The sequence below is a fragment of the Nannobrachium achirus genome, assembly GCF_963921795.1.
Source record: "Nannobrachium achirus genome assembly, chromosome: 18".
NCBI classification, from domain to species: domain Eukaryota; kingdom Metazoa; phylum Chordata; class Actinopteri; order Myctophiformes; family Myctophidae; genus Nannobrachium; species Nannobrachium achirus.
Window position 1 is genome coordinate 55,579,105 of NC_137825.1, and position 8,477 is coordinate 55,587,581.

General features: G+C 39.1%; 1 long non-coding RNA gene across 1 annotated transcript; it reads left to right on the forward strand.

The window, feature by feature from the left end:
* Nucleotides 1-1,954: 1,954 nt before the first annotated feature.
* LOC308303647 lies at nucleotides 1,955-4,071 on the forward strand. Its single transcript, XR_013963010.1, has 3 exons — nucleotides 1,955-2,233; nucleotides 2,873-2,959; nucleotides 3,130-4,071. It is a non-coding gene; the product is annotated as an uncharacterized lncRNA (long non-coding RNA).
* The last annotated feature ends 4,406 nt before the right edge of the window (nucleotides 4,072-8,477 follow it).

Genomic DNA, 8,477 nt, shown 5'->3' on the forward strand with positions numbered 1-8,477 from the left:
GTGGTATAATAAAATCAACAAAGGTTGGCCTGGAGAATGCCTTATGGTTTTACAGCTTAAACAAGTACCAATGCAATAAAGTGAACATACTACAGTTACTGTCAATTTACACATGATTTAACAACATAGTGCTTTTAAGTTATACAGGTTACAACTTAGTGCTCTATTATTGTAGAAACTGACCTCGACATCACCATGAAATGAACGCCAGACTGCTTTTCTCCTCAAGAAATGTTCTGGGCCTGGGAAAAGGTCCCGCAAGTCTTCACGAGTCAGGGTGCCCATCATTGCCTCACTGATGTTTGCAACTATAGAAAGAAAAGAAGAAAAAAAAATCATATATTGCCACCTGGTTGCTGGGCCAACTGGAGCCTGGGGACTGTTTATTGATTTAAAGTAGTTCACCCATTTTTTTTTCTATTGATTACTCACTTGGGTCTCCATCTGGAATCAATGGGCATACAAAGAGCCTCCTCAAATTATTGGCTTAGGAATGTGACAAAAACTAAACAATATTATTGAACTCAAGTCTCCGTGGCATGAGTAATCGATAGAATAAAAAAAGATAGAAAATGGGAGTGAACTACTCCTTTAACTATAAATATAACTGGAGCTGCACATATTTTCTTTGCAATAATTCTATCAATGTAATCTAAATAATACAGAAGTTTTTTTTTTTTTGATATTTTATAATATCAATGAAACTGATTTAATCAAAGGGTTTGCCAGCTTAATGACTGATAATTAGGAACCAAATGAACCCTATTGCTGCTGGTCCATTTGTACACTTGTAAACAGGTCTGAACTCTGTAACCCTTACTGCTGCAGCCATAAATAGTATACAACAAACTATATCTAAGCAACTACATAACTTTACATCTATGCATTCATAAAGAAATCTAAAGCCCAACAAAAATATGTTTGACTAGAACTTTGTTACATCACAGTCAAAACTACAGGTTAATTTATTTATTTTTGAAAAGTTTTGGCCAACTAACTTCATTCTAATTTGTAATTTATCACATTAAAATAAACCAAACATCATTTAAAAGCACCAGAATATGTCTAATATAATGGGCGCGCCAAAAAAAGAACAGATTTACAAGCTCACAGCGTGTCCCCGTGTGCAGTGATGTGAGCTTGAACTGCTTTTTAGTCCCACAACAACAGAGGGTGAGCATGTTGGTGGACGTGCAGACACCTCAGATAAATCGCCTAAGTCACCATAATTAATTGGTATAACCTATGTTAGGTTATGTGTTTAAAATTGTTTACATGCATGCATTACCCCTTAAAGTCGACAAAGCGACGTCGTCCAAATCTTCCATGTTGTTAGCAGAAGTTAACCGGTTTAGCTCAACTTCTTGGCTTCCCTCTGCAAAGCGTGGGTACAATAAACATTTGAAACGTCAATATTAACATTAAAACCTATTAATGTAATCAATACAAAAGTAAAATATGTTGTATGTAACTTACCAGCAATAACGTGTGGTTTCAGTTGTCGTTGGTAAAGTTGCAGTGCAGAGAAATAAAGACGGTGTTTGTTCGGTTCTGTTAACCTGGGAGGTGTACTGTTAGGTGAATTTGAAAGTGGACTCGGCTGTGTCTGATAGTGAGATCGAAGGGACCGCGTTCCCTTCGGCTATCTTCGGCTGTCTTCGGCTCGTGGGCCACTACCATTTCCATCAAGAGGGGGGGTTGTAACATTCGTAACTAAATTTAAAACGCATCGTTTCTTGATGTATGAGGGACTTACAATATATATGTGTGTGTAAAATGTATTTTTTATTCTCTACATTTTGCGCAGTGGAACAAATACGAAAATATAAAATAATAAAATATAACTGTACCCTACCTAGTCTGGAATAGTACGGACCGGATATGCTCTTTGTAAACAACGGGGTGCGCCGTGGACCAAAAAGAGTCGACAAGCAGAAGCGAACATCAGACCGGTCTGGCTTTACGTCCACATTTAAAAGTTATTACTGATTAGATTGCAGCATGACGTTGGTGTTTAATAAAACGAACGCGAGCGCATACTGCGCATTATCTTCACCAAGTTGAGCCTGCTGGGATGACGGTGGACCGACGCGAACAGCCACAACAACAACAACAACAACAACAACAACAACAACAACTGTCTCTGTAGTCTGTAGCTGAGGACTAATGTACATCCATACAACGCAGGATATTCTTCAAAGACGAAGATAATTCATTACGGGCCAATCGAACGGTAGGTAATCGTTTTATATACATATATATGCATTGTGTATTTATCTCCCCCTCCCCTCACCAGAGAGCTGTTGTTAACCAAATGGACCTGTTTACCAGGGTAAACAATGTAACCAATTGCAACATTTATGGATCCATTTGGTTCCATTTGTACAGCACACTCTCAGAGTTACAGTCAGACCTGTTTAGCAGTGTACATGAAACCAAATGGACCCTTATACAATAAATTCAACTGGAGTTTCACTGTTCACTGGTGTCTACAGTAAATTCATAGTTATATGTATATGTATATATATGTATATATATATATATATATGTATATATATATATATATATATATATATATATATATATATATATACATACATACATACATACACACACACACACACACACACACACACACACACACACACACACACACACACACACACACACACACACACACACACACACACACACACACACACACACAACACACACACACACACACACAAAACAAATCAGATTGGCGTCACATCAAAATCCAGTTAAAAGTTAGGCCTAGTTATAATATGTTGTATGGTGGTGTTAGTTAGTGGTTACTAGTTAGCCTCGTCACCTTTTGCTGTTTTAATGGAGATATGTGTTCTTTTTTCAGAGTGGAGAGGGTCGTGAGAAGGTTAACCTTTTCAAACATTCAACTGCATTTCTTCTTCAAGCCAGGGAAACCCAACAATTTACTCAGGTATAGTGTATGCCATTGTCTTCTAAAGGAATTGCATTGATAGTAGCATGCATGTAATACATAATCTTTAATTGTGTAATGAATTAAAAGCTCTTGTGGGAGATGTATTATTTGTTTTATTTATTTGTTTGTGTATCTTCTTCCCCCACCACCACCCCCACCCTCCCCAGAGAGCTGTTAACCAGATGGTGAATGGTGAATAAAGAGAATGGAGTCCAGCAATATCTGCCAGCTTTTCTGGAGCACCTGAAACATCAAATGAGTGACATGATTGATGGACATTCTGGGGAAATTGTTCAACTGAAGAGTGATGCGATGGATTTATTTGACCAGTTTATTGACCCTTTCAGTAACATTTCTACAACCCACTTGAAGGACAAGACAATCAGAGAAGTCTGTTGCAAACAATTGAAGCAGAGCTTATGGTCTTAAAAGAATCCAGCATGTTATCTGAAACATGGATATTTCAGATCCCTAACCCTTAAGAACCATTGCTTTCATTATTTACCATTGCTTAAAAGTTTGGAGCGTCTGCTATTACATCCAAGAAATCTTCACATGATCAAAGAGGGGCCACAGTCATGCACGGATGGATTTATTTATTATTTAATTGATGGAGATGGTACGTGAAATGGGCCCGTCTCTGATGTGAAAAATATCTAATATGTAGAGGGGAGGGGACCTCTTTGGAATAGAGCAAGTTGAACATGTTTTCACACCATGGATAATGCATTATGGAAATTCAAATTACTATATATGCGGCTATTTCTAATGTCATGAGTGGTACACCAGAGTTTGGTCTTGTGAAAACATTTATATTGTATCATTGCATTGTTTTGAATGACAACCTCTCTCTCTACAGTTGGGTAGAATGATCAGTATTTAGCCTATACTGTAGAATAATGGTTCTAAACCTGAGGGTAGGGACCCTCAGGGGTGGGGGTTGGGTGTCCCAGATGGTCCCCAGATGACAGTTTTGTGACAAGTTTACTGGTTAAGACTCTGAAGACCTTTTTAAAATCTAAAAATGAAAAAGTTAAAATGTAAATTAATTGAAAATGACCATTACTGCATCAAAACTAATCAACAAACTATACAAAAAAAGATCAAATAATGAGAAAGATGCAACATTTTTGAAAATAGACAATCTACAAGCTCACAACACCAGCTTGTAGATCTGCTATTTTCACAAAATGTATCTGGAACTCAAACAAAATGTAATGTCTCAACTCCTACATTCCAAGTGTTTGTCAGGGTGAGGGTGGGTGGGGGGGGGGGGGTCCACAGTTCAAATGTGATTATTTTGTGGGATCCACAGCAGTTCCAATGTGATTATTTTGTGGGGTCACAGCCTGAAAAGGTTGAGGACCACATGGGTTAAAAGTTCCTTGCAGGCTCAAGCTATGTTGATGCTGGAAACCTTGTTGATTTTGTGCCATAATACTTTGTGACATTCAATAATAGAAAGTACAACCCAATTAAGTATGATCTCATTGCACGTACTGTAATGTTTGGGGTAGAAACACACCTTTCCAATAAAGATGTTGTTTTTCTTGAAATTAACTAAGTCTATGTCTTGATATGAGATGATTACATCTTTTACAATAACACACCAGCTTAAAAATCAGTGATATGCCAAAATAACCTTGTTTTATCTAAGACATGACTCAATACCAGATGGTTTCATGATTTTATCACTTAGCAAGATATTCAAGTTGCAATGTATGAAAACAAGTCCCTATATCTCACAGAAATTTGACTGGTTAGATGATGTATCTTATACTAAGTGTGATTTGGAATTTTGACTAGAAATAAGCTGGATCAACTTCATAAGATTTTGAGTTTTTGCAGTGTATTAGAAAGACATTGGGCTGCTTCCTTGTTTCCTTCACAGGTGTTGCCAATGATGAACGCGACTGAACAATGCTGTGCAATATCGTAGTGCTTAATTCATATCTGTGTTCTGAACCAAGCTTTTTGGTCATTATTGTTTTGGTTCATTATTTACCGTATTCTGAATTTGAGCCACGGACCACCATTTGATGACATTTAGCCTCTCAGATCCAAAACATATAATATTTCTTTATCGTTGGATAAGATTTTGTTCACAATTCCATGCTGTTTTGATGTTGGTACCATAGAAGAGAGAACAGGCAAAACGTTAATCAAAATACTGTATATATATATATTATTTCTACATTCTGTAATTAGCCAGTAGCTATGGCCCTCCCCTAAAAGCTTTTGTCCAATGCTAGCTTAGCAACCGGCAGCTTGCCAAGGCTGTTGCCAAGGCAAACCTTGGCAAGCAGGAAGTTATTCTAAGCTAGCATTGGACAAAAGCTTTTTGGGAGGGGCATAGCTACTGGCTAATTGTGTAGACTTGCATAAATTAAGTAATGCAGATGTTTAACAATACTTTAAAGCTCTTAAAGGTGATACACCATGAAATTTCACTTTTCCTATTTTAAAACCTTTTTTTAGGGTCCCACTAGCACCTTCTATCCTCACAAAGTCCCATTTCTGACCGTTGTGTCTTTCTCTGGTTTTGAGAAGGCGAAGGTTACAAGTATCCCACGGGTTCTCAAAACAGGCTATCCAGATTTGCTGCCGATTGTGACGTCATCTGCCGATTGTGACGTCATCATCACAAAAAAAATATTCAAAAACTATTTTTTTTCCAAAAAAATATATATATATTTGGTACTGCAGCTGAAATGCTCTGAGAGCCATTCAAAAATGAGAGAGGCTCTCTATTCAGGAGTGGTAATTTAGCCTCAAACCTTTTGAAAAACGTTTTTGGGACATAAACAATATGACAAATACTTTTTAAATGCATGGTGTATCACCTTTAAAGTGTTCATTTGGTTACCAACTCACCATCATTTAGCTGGGGCCCACCTGGAACCCCCTCAAGGACCACTGGTGGTCCCTGGACCACACTGGTTTAGACAAACAATCTCCTTTATGCATTGCTTTAAGTGACTTGCACTTGTTGACGTTTCGCCCTACGTTCCTCCCACCACCCACCAGCTTATCGAGGACCTCCGTAAGCAGTTGGAGCATCTACAGCTGTTCAAGCTGGAGGCTGAGACCAAGAGGGGGCGCTCTCCCAGTGCGGGACTACAGGAGTACCAGACCCGCACCCGGGAGGCTGAACTAGAGCAGGAGATCAAGCGTCTCAAACAGGTACTCAAGCACAGTGTTTCTCAAACATTTCAAATGTCACGGTATTTCCCTTAACTCTGTACAAATGGAACCAAATCAACCTTTTAGGATTCATTTGGTTCCATTTGTACACTTATCAGAGTTACAGAATTGTATGGGTCAATTTAGACCATCCTAAAAGAACCAACAGAGTCCCTGGAATCCACTTTGAGAACCACTGCTCTAACACAGAGGGTGCTTCAACTCTCAGTAGACCTCTGCTCGCACCTAGTTCATATGTGGTGTTTCATTCAACTCTGTCACTAACAACAACACATGAGAAAAGGAAAATGCCTGTTGACTAACAAATATGTAACAAGTGTCAGCGCTGTAGAGACTTAATCCAGAGTGTCTTACAATGAGCACAAGGTGATACACCAGTAAGACTCCCTAATCGACCGTCAGGTCACATGTATACACACCACTTTGCATGATTTTAGGGCAAAATCTGTAAGAGCATTTGCAAGAATTGGCCTCATGATGGCGCTAGAAGAGGGCCATGTGAGAAATGAGGTTGTGGTTTGGCAGCCAAGGAGTGTGTGTGTGCAAAGTTTGGCATGGATAGGGGCAACGGTGGCGGAGATATGAGTAGGGGAAAAGTGTGACGTGACTGACAGACTGACTAACAGCCGGTGGAGGTTTTGATAGTGACTGCGACCTGACGGTCGCAATCAAATGCATAGAAGTTGTAATCTAGGATCGTAGGTAAACCAAGGACCTGTCGTCAGTCTAACAGTAGACTGATAAAACACCAAACAACTACTTATTGTATTACTGTATATGAGGATGTTAGGGCTGTCACCATATGACATTTTACATGACCATTAATTGTCACTCAAATAATTGGCGATTAACGATTTAATTGTGTTTTTGTCGTTGATAATTACATTTCTGTTTGGCTTTTAGGCTTTGAAGTTGCATATGGTAGATATGACACATAACCTAAATATACAAATACATTACTGACATATTTGACAACTTACTACTTAAAAAATAACATTGATAGTGGAAATAGCCGATCTACAAGCTCACAACGCGTCGCATATTTCCACTATTTCGGACATTTTTCAACATTCACGATTATGACGATTATGACAAAATAATTGCGATAATGTCAAATAATCACGATTAGACGATTATGTAATAATTGTGACAGCCCTATGTGATGATGATGATAATGTGATGACTCCCCGCAGGACAACCGCAGTCTGAAGGAGCAGAATGACGAGCTCAATGGCCAGATCATCAACCTGAGCATCCAGGGAGCCAAGAACCTGATGTCGTCCTCCTTCTCCGACTCCCTGGCGGCCGAGATCAGCTCTGTGTCTCGGGGAGAGGTCAGTTTGACATGAGTATAGGCAGGGTTCCCACGGTCATGAAATTCCTGGAAATATTTTGAAATTAGAAAAATATCTTTCCAGTACTGGAAAAGTTTTGGAATTGATCAAGGGTCCTGGAAGGCCATGGAAAAAATAGCTATGCGTTGTCTTTGGTTATTGATTTTGTTAATACCTCTGAAATGACAAATTAAACATTGGCCAAATTGTCAAATATTAGAGGCAGAAATTGTTCTGCTATTTTCACAATAGAAACGTGTTATACAAAATTCCTCAACTCTTTGTGCTTGTCAGGGTGCCGGGGTCCCCAGTTAAAATATGATTATTTCGGGGGTCACTGCCTGAAAAGGTTGAGAACCACTGGCATACACTGCCTGTCTTTGGGCACTGCGCATAGGAGTAAGCAACTTGTTATTGAGCTGAATTATTGTTATATAGTCCTGGAAATTGGGTTAAATATTCTGGAAAAGTTTTAAGTTTTTGGAAATGATTTGGTAAAAATGTGTGGGAACCCTGGTATAGGCTCGCATGTGATGGCGTCCACAGGAGAGACGCGATACGAACGTGAATTCTCAAAATTGGAGTTGTAGATCAGTGTGTTATACCAGTAGTTCTCAAACCTTTTCATGTCAAGGACCCCCAAATTAATATAATTTTTCTCTTTTGTGCCAGGGACCCCAGTACAAGATTTATAATGTTTCAAAAACGTTAGACATGTTATGGTATAGGGCAGGGTTCCCCAATTAGTTTTCCCCAAGGGCCGAATTATGTCTAGGGTACCAAGCCGAGGGCCACAACATTGCAGGGGGCGACGGCGGCGTTCCCGCTACTCCAGCGACTGCGACAGTTCAGATTTCGTCGTTGTCGGGTGAAAATCTTGTATGTCCATAACCATTCGTTTTGCATTTCTCATTTAAAAAATTATTTAAACTAGTGAAAACAGCCGATCTACAAGCACACAACGCCTCGCACCCGCG